The sequence below is a fragment of the Protopterus annectens genome, chromosome 7.part0 (genome assembly GCF_019279795.1).
Source record: "Protopterus annectens isolate FY-2018-M chromosome 7.part0, PAN1.0, whole genome shotgun sequence".
Classification (NCBI taxonomy): Eukaryota; Metazoa; Chordata; order Ceratodontiformes; family Protopteridae; genus Protopterus; species Protopterus annectens.
The window spans coordinates 700120886-700135400 of NC_056739.1; positions in this window are offsets into that span (position 1 = coordinate 700120886).

Consider the following 14515-nt stretch of genomic DNA (forward strand, 5'->3'; position numbering starts at 1 on the left):
GTAGCCTGTTGGCCTGGGAACCCCAGGCTAAGTGTCAAAGAAATGATGTAATGGGAATGAAATGAGAATGATGTAATGTGGGAGGGCCCAACAGAAATGTCTGTTAGTGAATTTAAAAACTATTCCTAAGAGAGAGAGAGAGAGAGACTGTAAGCATTTTGATCTTGGACATTCAACTCATCAGCACTGCCTTATGCTCTCTTAAGTAAGTTATCTTAGAAGTGTGTTTTCTTGTAGCAATAGCTAGGAATTAGAAAAGATTAGACTAAGTGTTTTTCTGTTATATCAGAACTGTACTACTGAATTATTTTAAGTTTCTGTGTGATCTCTGAACTCTTGAATAGCACTGTGGTGTAGTAGTACTGTCTTGTGTTTTTAGTATTTATTATTAAATATTTTTAAACCCTTTTCAACTGTGGCTTGTTTATGTAAAGATACTTTAAGCTCTAGAGTACATTGCATGCTTATAAGTGATACTGTACTAAGCCCTTCCAATAAGCCTTTATTGCTTAAGTTATACTACTATAGGATAATGATATTGCACAGTAATAATTGGACACTCTTTTAAGGGCCTTTGGGTAGCTGATAATTATTAGCTGGTGGTGACAGGAATTACTGCCGTATAGTCTGGGTATAGGGACATAGCTGGAGAATCTATGTCAGTCTTTCCCAGGAGTGTCTGTGAAGTTGTATAAATACTCATCTCAAAGTGTGTGTGTGTGTGTGTGTGTGTGTGTGTGTGTGTGTGTGTGTGTGTGTGTGTGTGTGTGTGTGTGTGTGTCAGCTACTTGGGCAGGGAGACGAAGCACTGATTGGACAGAGAGGGTACCGGAGGTTAGATTGCCAGCTAGGCTGAGATCTAGACCAGGAGAGCAAGGGAGCAACCAACCCCAGACTGACTGTGATCTTTGTGTGCTCTTACGGGAAATTGCACTTTACTGTGTGTTTGTTGTCCTTTTCTCCTATATCAGATGCCCTCTCTGGTGTTAGTGGTGAGGATTGAGGCTCCTTGATTGCTGGGCCAGGGCACAGGCTTCACAAACCTATAAACCTTTAAAGTGTGAGCCAGAAACATCAACTGATTATGCTGTGAATCAGATAGTAGGAACCAGAAATGGAGGTAATGAATTATGCCTAAACCCAAGTATTTTGTTTCTCCACCATCTCTTGCCATTTATTAGCTCTATGTTCCAATCAGGAAATCGGAGCTGTTTCTGAAAAATTACAGTCTAGATTTTTATACCTGACTTTTATTTATAATGCCATGAAGACTCTATATCCACATTGCTCTTCTATTAAGTTGAACTGATTTTATCTAAATCTATGCTTGCTCATTATTTTTATTTCATGTACAAAAAGCACTGTCTTTCAATCCAACACCCCAATGCATGGACCGTTTCACCTCTACCATATGCATTGCCTACTCCATCTGGAAAAAATGAGATGCAGTGATTTAGAATATCTTTACAAATCTTCCTACATGATATACAGGACTGCAGATCAAGGAAGGCAGGCGAGCAATTAGAATAAGTTAAGGTAGAAGAGGACCCAAGTCAACAATATAAGATGGAAAACGAAGAGAAAGGAGTTTACCCTTATACAAAACAAAAGGCAGATATGTCTTAGGCGCACAGTATAACAGGTACGTCACAAACAATGACTAAGAAGAGGAGGCTTGGAACCCATGCAAGGGAAAGAGAATGGCAACACTTTAAACAAAGACTACAAAGGAGGTCTGGGATATAAAGTGGAGGTTGAAGGCTTAACTGTAGATCTATGGTTTGTTTTATCATTGTCCTAAGATTAAGGCTCCCTCTCCTTCATCTTAAGGTACCACTCCATCACTGAACGCTTTATGGAAAAAAGATAGTTCTCAAGAGCATTGCTTCTCTATATCACCATTAAATTTCTCCTTGAGCTATGACGGAGGAGTAAATAATTTACAGGTAGTGCAAAACTCTGTAGTAAATACATTACCAACAGGTTATACATGTTCTATGAAAGTCACATTGGCTTCCTATTCGATACAAAACTTTTTTCAATATCCTATTGCTAGTTTAGCTGCCTTCAATCTGGTTTCCTCTTACCAGTGGGATCTGTAACATACTGTTCTCTTAATCCATTGTGCTAAACCTCCCAGGGATTGCCAATAGTTTGCTCTAAGCATTTAGAAGCATTTATACATTTGTTTATTGCAGGATACACCTTTGGAACCTACTACAATCATCAGCATCTGGAAGTATTCCTTTGTTTGCTTATTAGGCAGTATACCTTCGGAACCTACTGCAATCGGTTGCATCTGTAGTTTTCCACATTGGCCTACTTTAGCCGATGTTTAAAAGACTAACTTTTTGATTTAGTCTTTATTTTAAAATTTTAAGATCGGTCACTGGCAAACATCTTGTGCTTTTTGTTTACCAAACATTTCTAAATATTTTGTTGTTTAAAACTTGAACCTACATTTTTGTTGTTGTTACTTTTAGTTTGTATGATATAGCATTTTGAAATGTTTGTATTTATTTATTTATGTTGTATCTAGGACTTTGTGTTAATGCATGTAGTAAAGTGATACAGAGTATCTTACTGCATTAGGCCATGCTGTCGGCTGAAAAACAGATGACTTGTCACTGAAATTGTACAATCACATTTTAGTGCCACTAATAAAGTTATGTAAGAATGTTACAGTGTCTGTTTAGTGAGGTCAGCACTCACACACCCTTACAGGTTGACTCTATGTCCAACTTTTGCCTGGGCCCTGCCTTCTGTTTACTATATGCCTAGTTTCCTTATTTCATGATGTACAGATAACTCTCTACAAGAACTGTGTTCTTTCTGCTTTGTGCAGTGCTACTGGTTGTGTTGCCTTTGCCATTTGTCTGCTTTTTTTGACCAAACAAAAGAACTAATAAAACTGAATCTTATTCACTAGTAACAACTCAAGAAAGGTGTCCAAACTCCAAACAGAAACCAAAGTACTGAACTGTACAGACAGGTTTCAGAGTACTGTGGTGTCTCTTTGTAATTTGATCAAATTTACTGAGTTGTTACAATTTTTTGTTATGCCATATGATGTAACTGTATCTATGTGCTTAACACACAAGTATGACATAGCATCTCTCTCACTGAGTGGACAAATTGCTATGTGATTAATCAGTGTTCAGTTCACAGGCATGCAAACTCATCATGGACATACAACTTAACATCTACCTCCCCAGTCTCAGTCCACAGTCATTCAATCATCAAAATCATAAGTCTCTAAAATAATTTAAAATGTGGCATACATAAACCTATTTTTATTTTCTTTACTGTATAATGCACCACAACATGCCACAGGGTGATACTACTTTCATCAAGAAGGGCAGTACAGGTCAAGATTTTCACCATAAAAAAAGAGGCCTACAGGAACAAGTAAAACAATCAGCTACCAATGGTTATTGTAGAAACAGACCCCTGGATTCAATAAACTCCATGCAGGAGTAGTGCTATTCATGCACGAAGTAGTTCATGTCCATGTAGCCAAAGCAGCTTGCCTTGCAGATTCATGAAGATGTGCTGCTGTTAAGGCTATATGGACATGAACCATAAATGAGTGCAGGGGGAGTGTTTAAGTAGTGCATGGACTATGAACACACCCCCTGCACTCAGAAAGTGCCATACAGTGCTTTCAAAAGTATTTCAGTGTTTGTGGACGTTGAAATAACTAGGGGAGCAAGAAACTATGCAGGAGGTGTGTGACAGATTCGGTCACACACTCCCTGCATTGCAAAAGTGCTGTATGGCCATAGCCATTAGCTGCACAAGTGTCTGCAGAATGCCCAGATGCCTGCCTCACATACATTTCACCCTCCTAGAGCAATAAAGCAGTACAAGGCCATAAATAATGGGGGGACAAAGCCACAAAAATAGGAAAACGTCCTAAATATTGCACTGACAAACCCGAAAGCTAATAGAATAATAGGTTTGTAGCAGCACAGACTTCCTGCAAGGTATGAAGATAGAAACAGAAATGTCTGCCATGTGAAAGCGCCGTACGACCATAGCCGTTAACTGTACAGGTGTCTGCAGAATGCCCAAATGCCTGCCTCACATACTTCTCACTCTCCTAAAGCAATAAAGCTGTAGAAAGCCATACATAATGGGGGGACAAAGCCACAAAAATAGGGACATGTTAAATATTGTACTGACAAAACTGAAAGCAGACAGAATAAAAGGTTTGCAGTAGCAAGGACTGCCTGCAAGGTATGAAGACTGAAACAGAAATGTCTGCCATCTGAAAGTGCCATAGCTGTCAACTCAACAGGTTTATGCAGAATTCTCAGATGCCTGCCTCGCATACCTGTTAACCTCCTAGAGCAAGAAAGCTGTGGAAGGCCAGAAATAATATAATATTTTTTCCATACTAAGGAATGTTTAAGTATAGCTGAGTGGGTGTGCACATTATGGCCCTCCACTTAGCATTGCTTAAACATCCCATAGGAGATAAATAAAAATATACAGCTGAAATTCACAAACTGAAATAGTTTAGTGGTTAGAGTCCTGGCTTTATATGCAGGCATTCACTGTGTGAGTACTAAAACAGGCAAGTTATTTTTATATGGGAAAGAAGTGTTAAAATTATTATTTTCAACTGAAATTATGTAGTAACTCTTTTGTGTCAACCAGGGTAGTGTAGCTGGTAAAATGGAAGTGTGAGTGTATATAACATGTAAAACCACCCATGTATACACAAGTGTCCCATACAGTATAGTTATACCCCTTGCTAATGTCATGAAAGCACAGAGGGATGTCATATAAAGTAAATCATACACATTTACTAAATTAAGTCATTATTCTGATAATTTTTAAAAAATGAAAAGTGAGCAATGGTTAGCAATGTTCAGCTATGCTTAACACATTTAAGCATCACTTAGACATGAATGCTAAGCAGCAGTTAGCTCAGCTAAGTGAATTTACGCACTGTTAAGCAGTGCTCAGCAATTTCCCTTTAAGCACTGTTCAACTCAGCTTAGTGGATTTGCACACTGCTTAGCAGAGCTTAACATGTTCAAAATGGTCCAGTGACATCAAAAGGGCAAGCATATCATCTTATTTTAGTGGTTCAGGTGGAAATACAGCCAGAATCTGTTATAGTTCATCTGTACAGGTACTATAGCTGGTATAGGTGAAGAAGCAATTTTTCAGGTGCAGCACTGGAGCATTCAGAATTCCAGGGTCATGGCTGGACTTTTTGTAGAAACCATGAGGAGAGACTGCTGCAGGGCCAGTACCAGGGCTCACAATACAAAGTGGAGACCTGGGACCATCTTGCACATGATCTCACAGGTGCTACTAGCATCCCTCAGACTGGTGAGCAAATATGGCACCACTATGCTGACCTAAAGTGGAGGAAGGGGGCACTCTTGGCCCAGTAGATCCAAGATGCATGGACATGGAATGCTCCAGTAGTGTGTAACTGTCACTATCAAGTAGTTTGTGGCAAATACTAGCCTGGGAATGTGATAGACAGGTATACATAATGATTGTATTTTCTTCCCTACATCTGCAGCAGAGAGGGCTAGTAATGTAGAAGCTCATGCTGACAGAGTGCTGAGGCTGGGCCGACAGGCTGGTGAGTACAAATCTATTTTGCAGTATATTGTTCAAATAGCTAAGAAGGAGTGCATTGCTTACTGCTAGTAGGTATACTGTTACTGTGAGAAATGAATAAATAAAAAGTTTGACCAACTAATATTGATGTGCAATAAAGATCCCTACAAAAAAACTGTTGTGTTTATTCTGGTATGGTGTTGTAGACATATATAATGTGTATAGGTTCTTCACAGCAAACATGGCTGTGACAGCATACATTAACTGAGGTTGTTCTGTGAACCAGCTGTTAAGAAAAACTGAAGCTGGTGGAGCTGTAAAACAAGATATAACTGAAATGTGAACTATATACTGCACTAAGCACTGAACCCTGAATAGTAATGTGTAAAGTTTCAAAGTGTGTTCCATCCAGCATTGCCTTGTGTTAACCTTTGCTTTCCAGATTGTATGCACAGTAATTAACTGTCATGCATGCATCACAGGATTACAAGTTAAGACTGCCTAACCAAGAGACTATTAGGCAGAAACCAGTGAAACAAGAAACAGTAGTTCTCCAATAGCTCAGTGTGATGAGAAATGGCTTAGTTGTTAATTTGGCACAACCAGACATGGCTCGAATCCAGGGAGTGGTATTAAGATGTGGGCATATCTATACACAAGGAATCAGGAATAAATGTAAAAACAGTCAGGTAGTGTTAACAGATATTTTCTCCACAGGTTTTACTGGTAAGGAAATGTTGGTATTAGCTGTATGAAGGGTATACTAATAAACTGTGTACAACTGTTCAACTGTCCCACCACATACCTGCAAATGACAGCAGGATAGGTACATACAACATGCACTCTTCCCAGTACATGTCTCTCAAATGTCATGCTGCCATGGCTAGTGGTCACTGCTACCAATAACCCTGGACTCAGGAAATCAGTTGAAGTATGCCAGTTGCACATGCACATAACAGCAGTTCAGGGTACCCCTCCAGTGACATATATGTAACCCTGACATGTACAAGTCCCCTCTAATCATGTACCCAGAGTTATCACAGTTTGCCCCAAACCATTCCAGGCTGACAGTTTAATAGGTATGTTTGTGCTACAGAAGCTATGGGCCATAGGGAGATGTACAGTGAGGGCAGACTCATAGAGTATTGAGCAGTACTGTTGTGGAAAATAGAAGCATAAACAGTTGTTAATGGACTTTTTATCTTTCCCCTCACCCCTCTTCTGGATCAGTACTATAATTCATATACTACAGGTATGTTTTTCTCCAAACCTAATGTTGGGACTTGTGTTTCATTATTGCTCATATATTTAATTGGTTTCAAGTTAACATACCTTGTTCAAATACTATTGTTGGTGGCCTGTTGCTGTCAATGTTACTGGCATGCTGTTATGATGCATACTGTTGTTCCATTTATGCATGTGTTCATTTTGCTATGCAACTGTTTCAAATCTGTTTTATGGGGTTAATTGGAACACCCATGCATGCTGTTATAACTAATCTTTAAATGTGTTATTCATGACTAACCAACACATTTTTAAAACCTCAACACCATAGCTCATTTGGGAAGGCAGACCCCTGCAGTTCGACCTGTCCTGCCTCATTTGGCTATGGCACTGGGCCCAATATGTCTGGAACCCAACCCGGAACTTCCTGGTCCTGCACCACCTTCGGGTGGAACTGCCTCAGGGAACGGGGCCTGCGCCCCCGGGAGTGGGCATGGACAGCAGCCTGAAACCTGCATTCAGTTCTGGGGTTTGGTGGGCAACACCATTCAAGGAGAGTTGGGTGGAAATCTGTGCCAGATTGAGGGCCGCCTGGTGCACCTCGAGAGGCAGGCCGCCCCTCCAGTCCAGTGCCCAGCACATCCACCATCGGGGCTGTGAAGGACCAGTGGTGACTGCTCATGGGTGGGGACCTCAGTCTCACTGTATCCATTTGACAGCTCATGGGCTTTGGATTCCCAACCAACCTCCCCGTCAAAGGTGTTTACCCCCCTCATATGTCATATACGGCCCCTCTCTGCTGACTTGTCTGTTTTGTCTGACTGTAAATGCAACCTATCCCACCCAACCTACCTCTCCAAACATACCTACAGCCCTTTCCCAACATCTCACTCTCACCTTAAAAAAAAGGGCATCTGTCCTGCAAAAAAAATGCCCCATACATAGCTCTACATTTCACCCCCATTTACAGTGAAACTAATCAATCAACCCACAGATTACTTTCCAAATTTCTGTCACCAACACCTCTCCCTGTGGTGTGTGATGCTGTCAATTCCAAATTCTACACATGTAATTCACAGCTGTTGCTGATGAAGAAATGTATAGCTTAGGTCCTTTTCTACACCTGTCCTGCACATCCCTAGCTGCTTTTCATAATGTTTTAATCTCTGCTTGCCCTCAGTTCACCACTTGCCTATCACCCTTTTTTTCTATAAAGAGAATTAGCATGGGTGTAAGCAGGAGTAAGCATTGATAAGCAAAGCTAACAAGGCTTAACCATCTGTTAGCATCACTTAGCTCTGTGCAAAACTGTGCAAACCTGCTTACAACTGCTTAAACGTGCCTTAATCACTCTGTCTCCATCAGCCCTTGCTCTGCTCGGCAACAAAATGATCATCGCTGCCAAGTCTCAAACCCAGGATGCTGCACATTATAATCACAGCAACATACCACTACACCATCTGAGCAGTGCAAATTTGCACTGCTTTTACAAACATATCATTCATTCTGGTCATTTAACATTAATGAAAAAAGTAACCACTATCCAGTCTGGAACCTAGGAACCCATGCACAACAATCACAGAAACATACCTCGATATCATCTGACCTGTAAGAATTTGCAATATATATATATATATATATATATATATATATATATATATATATATATATATATATATATATTCATAGAGCTATATACACACACAACCAACCTCTTAACATCTGCAAAAAGCCAAGTCTCAAACCCAGGATGCTGTGCATTACAATCACAGCAACATACCACTACACCATCTGAGCGGTGAGAGTTTGCACTGCTTTTACAAACATCTCATTCATTCTGGTCATTTAACATAAATGAAAAAAGTAACCACTATCCAGTCTGGAACCTAGGAACCCGTGCACAACAATCACAGAAACATACCTCGATATCATCTGACCTGTAAGAATTTGCAATGTTTTTACAAGCATATCATGCAGAACAGTCATTTGACATAAGGGGGAATTATATATCTGTAGTACTGTTATATTTATGTATATATATATATATATATATATATATATATATATATATATATATATATATATATATATATATATTCATAGAGCTATATACACACACAACCAACCTCTTAACATCTGCAAAAAGCCTGCCAAATGGGGGGGGGGGGGGATAAAGGGCAAACAATAGTGACATATTTGAAATATGGCTGTCATACGTGTAGAAGTTCATAGGTTCATAGGCTCATGGGTTGGTACTAGGCTATCAGCCCTAAGGCCTATACAAGCCTAGCCATAATAGTTCCCTGGCTATTTCTTTCCACAGTATTTACTTCCCTGGACCCCTGTCTAGCAGGGCGACTGACAAGATCCCATCCAATCATCAAGGTTCCTTTTGAAGATGGCCAAAGAGGCACTCTGCTTGACATATATGGGCAGTCTATTCCAGAGTCTGGGGAGTCTCTGGGTCAGGAACCTATCCCTCCAGCATATTTTGTTCATTGTGATGACAAGGTTTAGATCCCTGGAGTGTGTGGCTTTGAGGGATTGGGATTTCTTTAAGTGTAGCATGTCCAACAGCTCTGGGCTTGACATGGCCTGGTATGTTAAGCAGAGATCGCCTCTAAGTAGATGATATGTGACAGAGTATAGGTAGAGTTTTCTTAGACAGTCAGCATAGGGCATCTGCTTTAGGCCTGTGATTCTTTTAGTGAGGTATTTCTGCGGCCTTTCCAGTTGTTGCAGATGTCTTGAGAGGTACATACCAAATGGGGCATTGTATTCTATAATGGTTCTAATGAGGGATGAGTACAGTGGGACAATGACCTCCTTTTTCTGGATGAAAAGCCCTTAGTGATGAGGTGTGCCACATAGAGGGATTTCCTGACTGTTGTGGCGATGTGGTTATCGAAGGTGAGACCACTGTCCACCTGTGTCCCTAAGTCTCTTATCACACTTTCAGTGTTTAATGTACTACCACATATGTGGTAATTCACAGATACATGTTTTTTTTTTTCCCAAAGGGGATAACTATACATTTTCTGGCATTGAGATTGAGCCCATGGCTCTGGCACCAAGCATCCGTCTCTGTAAGGCCCTTTTGTACAATATCCACATCATTTGGGGATTCAATAATGGCTCCCAGTTTGCAATCATCTGCAAACTTTGTAAGCCAGAGTCCCTTAGTGTTGGCTTGTACTTCAGACAAATAGATGCCAAATAAGAATGGTCACAGGACTAAACCCTGAGGTACTCCACTTGTCACTTGCCTGAAGCTGGATTTAGAGTCGGCTACTTTTACAGTGTGGGTTCTGTCAGTAAGCCAGTTGGCAACCCATCGAGTGACGTAGGGATTAATGCTCAGCTTAGTAAGTTTGTCTGTGATTCCAGAGTGAGGAATGGTGTTGAAGGCCTTGGCGAGGTCCAGGTAGGCTGTGTGAACCACGTTACCCTTGTCCATGACTCTGGAGACTGATTCGAAGAAGTCAATCAGGTTCAGGAGACAAGATCGTTCCTTTACTAACCCAAACTGCATGGGGTCCAGTGTTTGAAGGTTGCCAATGTCTTTGTTTATAAGTTCCATGATAATATGTTCCATGGCCTTGCAGATCAGGCTCATCAGACCGATGGGGCGGTAGTTCCTGGGATCCAAGGTGGATCCCCCCTTGTGGAGTGGGATAACTGCAGCTGTGCGCCACTCGGTGGACACGAAGCTTGAGCTGAGGCTATGATTAAACATGACACTTAGGTGAGGTGCCAGTTCATTTTGTAGTTCATGTAGTACACAGCCTGGGATGTTGTTTGGTCCCATGGATGCTGTATTCTTAGCTTTGGAGAGTGCATTTTTTTACCTGTGTGGCTGTTATTACCGGAATTTGGCAATCTTTCAGGATTGAGATGGGCCCTTTTAGAGGTGAGAGGGGGGTGAAGTTTGCACTGAATCGATCTGCCAGGATATTGGCAATATCCTTGGGATCAGTATATTTAATGCCATTCTGTTGTAGCTCAGAGCAAATCTGAGCATTGCCATTTAGATCCCTGACATAGCTATAGAATGCCTTGTGGTTGTCTTTGGAATCTGGCAATTTTATTTTTGTAACTAGTTTTGGAGGATTTTATAAGGGATCTCAGCTTCTTACTGAGGCTGGTAAGGGAGATTTTTGCATCCTGGGATTTTCCTCTTTTCTGCAACAGTTTCTTCTTTTTGTTGTAAAGTTTGTTTATGGCAAGAGACCACCAGATTGGCTTCCTTTTTTTGGAGGAGAGCATCTTGGTTCTATTGGGGATGGCATGATTCATGCACGAGTGGATGAGCTCGTACAGTGCCTTAGTGTAGAATTCAGCAGTCAAAATTTCAATTCCTGTCTGCATGGGTGTCATGAAGTTTGTCACTTCTGACTTGAGTAGCATGAAGTTGGCTTTGGAGAAGTTTGTTACGGAGGTTTCCTTACTGGGGGCTGGGGGTGGGATGTGGATGTCAAAGGTGATTAGCTTATGGTCAGACCTGACCAACGATAGGGTGATCATAGGTGTGGAGCATTGATTTCCCATGTTGGTAATGACCAGGTCTAGGATATTGGAGCACCTGGTGGGACTAAGGATTAATGATCCAGGGCACTGGAATTTATGAATTCCAAGAACCGTTGGGCAAAGATGTTGGTACACAAGTAGTTTTCCCAGTTAATGGCAGAGTAGTTGAAATCACCCAGTATTATGGTGTTTGGTTGTATCTTAATGTTTTACAGTATGTTTAGAAAGGTGTAGTGAGAATCTTGGGACATGGTGGGGGATCTGTAGCAAGCTACAGTTTGTATTGCAGTCTTACCTAATGTTAGTTGCACCTGGAGAATTTCAGACGTATTATGTTGGGCAACTAGCCTGGTTTTGTGAATATCCTTGGTGAATATGGACAGTCCTCCACATTTAGTGTTTTGGTCCTGGTTTGGTGGCCGAAAAGTGTGGTAAGAGTTGTAGCCTTGTATTGCAGGGGTGCTCTCTGGAGCCTTCAACCAGGTCTCAGTTACTGCACAGATATCAATGTTCTCCATTTTTAGGAGTGCCTCGAGAGAGTGCATTTTGAGGTTTAGAAGTCTTGAAGGTCTAGAAGTCTGCTAGAGTGACATGGTGTGCTTTAACATACAATGTCAGATAGATTCCAGGTCTGAAACACAAATGAATGTCATTATTCACTGTTGTCAATGCTCACATCATCCCATTGCTTTCTCAGAACCCCCCAACTGTTGTGGCCAACAGACAAAACATATGAGCCATGCATCAGGACAGTGTCTAGACATCTGAAGAGTGGAGATGTTTGACTGCGGTCATGTAACAGAATGGAAAATCCCATGACAGCTGCCAGCCATGTCACCCAGCACATTCTAAACCACAGTAAGACCAACACAACACTAACCCAAATCAGCTCTGGGGAATTACCCATGTATATCCAAATATATCCTGCACCACATGGATGAAATTGTAGGGAAAAGCAGATAGTGGTGCATAAATGTCCACCCACAATAATTTGCACCACAGACACAGCAGCATACCAGTACCCCAAATGAACTCTAGAGTAGAATGACTGTTTGAACGAACATATCCTGACTCCCAGTCACACACTACACTGACATATACTGGCCCAACTCACTGTGTACTGGGAATCCTGAGGTGTTACAAGACATTTCTCAGTTTGCCCCTGCAAACATACACACCTGTTAGACTACCATCAGCCATAGCAGCATGCACAGTCAGACAGAAAAAGGATCTCTGACACTCACATCTGCTACTCTCCCTACCCATCCTAACAAACATCTACACACAACACTGCTACACAATCTTGGCAGTCGCTTCACAATGGCCAGACATACATAACTCTCATATGTACAAATTTCCACAGAATGTCCAGTGTGTGAGACCATATTCATGGTCACTGCTGCATACCACTTCCAGGAGTCTGCTAAGTCAATGGGATGATAACTTGAGTGCAGTCACTACATAATAATATCACATACCTCTGACCCTCTTACTGCAAGACATCTGGACAAAGCATGACATACGTGGGGGCCAGGGGGCCAGAAAAAGTGACATATCTCACATAATGGTGTTACAAACTGAAACAGTTGCCAGTGCCACAGGCTTTGTTGTAACATAACATCCCTGAAGGATATGATGTCTGAAACATCAATGGATGTCAACAGTTACTTTCTACAATCCTCACAGTATCCTACTTATTCCACAAAAACAGACAGTGTCTAAGGAACATACCAAACATAACAGGCAAACCTCTGGGCTGTCTGTGGACATCAGGATAGTTGAGAGGTATTTCAGAGACATATCACTGTCAGACATCAAGTCACACAGAAAATGCATGTCCAGATAAACCCTGTTAAACTAGCAACCCTCTATGTGTATAACAGCACTACTGACTTACAATCTGTACCCAATCCTGGAGCTTTCTTCCCCATTTTGCTGGGCTGTCTCCACATGTCCTCTCCTGAGAGGTATTCCCACCTATTGTCTGTGAAGCTGTAGCCCCCACACCTTCATAATGTCCTCCACATAGGCAAGGAAAAGGGGCAAGGCACACATGAAGGCCGTAATTATAGCACTGTCTTGCTATGGCATTGGCAAACGGAAAGACAACACAGCTGCTCTGGATGCAAGTAACAAGTGGGAAACACGGACTGGTGCACAGGCCATTACCTGCTCATGAGCAGTACCTACAAAATGCAAGCTGCTGCCTATGCAACACAAGTCTCAACCCATCTACACAAATACAGATTGTGACTACACAAACCTAACCATTTGCATTGTTGTGAGGGAACTCCTGAGCAGTATAACAGGTATGTCAATCATGTAAGCTTGCAATGGAATGCAGAAGGGGGGATGCAATGATGTCAAATGGGATATTAAACACTAGCCCGCAACAAGACCTGTTGGACTCACATGCTGCTCTCCAGCACCTATGGCTTTTTCTGCTTGCCCTGCCTGCATTGACATGGAGCACATCTCTGGCCCCTGAGTCACCCCAGCAAAGGTCAGCTAATGTATGACTACTAATGGACTCTCTGTTGTCCAATACTGAGTGTGTCACTGGTAGGCCAGCTACCTGGGATGTTATAATTATTCATATGTTACCTGTGAATGCTACTCTGATACATATGCTTGTCTTACAAATGTAGGAGATGTACATTGGGTATGTGCATACTACAAGACAGGTGCAGATGTGTGTGTTGAACTGTATGTGATATATTGAGCCCACACCTGACAACTGTCTAGAGTTTTGCAGACTGATGACATGTCACCCTCAAATTTGTAGTCTATGCCTCAGACAGTTGTCTATTGTCTGTCATATCACTGGCAACCCATTAAAGACTGAAGTCATAACAAATTAGCATACATTTCATTGTCAGATGTCATATCCTGCAGTGTACACCTGTGAATGTGACACCGTCTTTGCTGGCAACTAAGTGTGTTTCATCTAGATTCATGAAGTGACACTATTTACTGGCCTTCGCCCACCACTGATGTGTGCCTTTGTGCAGATGTCTTGCTCTAATAGGAGCAAGGTGTCTTACCATAACACTCATGTCAATGCAAACGTACCTTGTTCTGTAGGATGCTGACATTTATGCAGTCACTGACACCTGCTTTCTAGCTGTGGAGAGCACACCAGCCTTGCCAGGTTACTCATCCCATTATATGTTTAGCC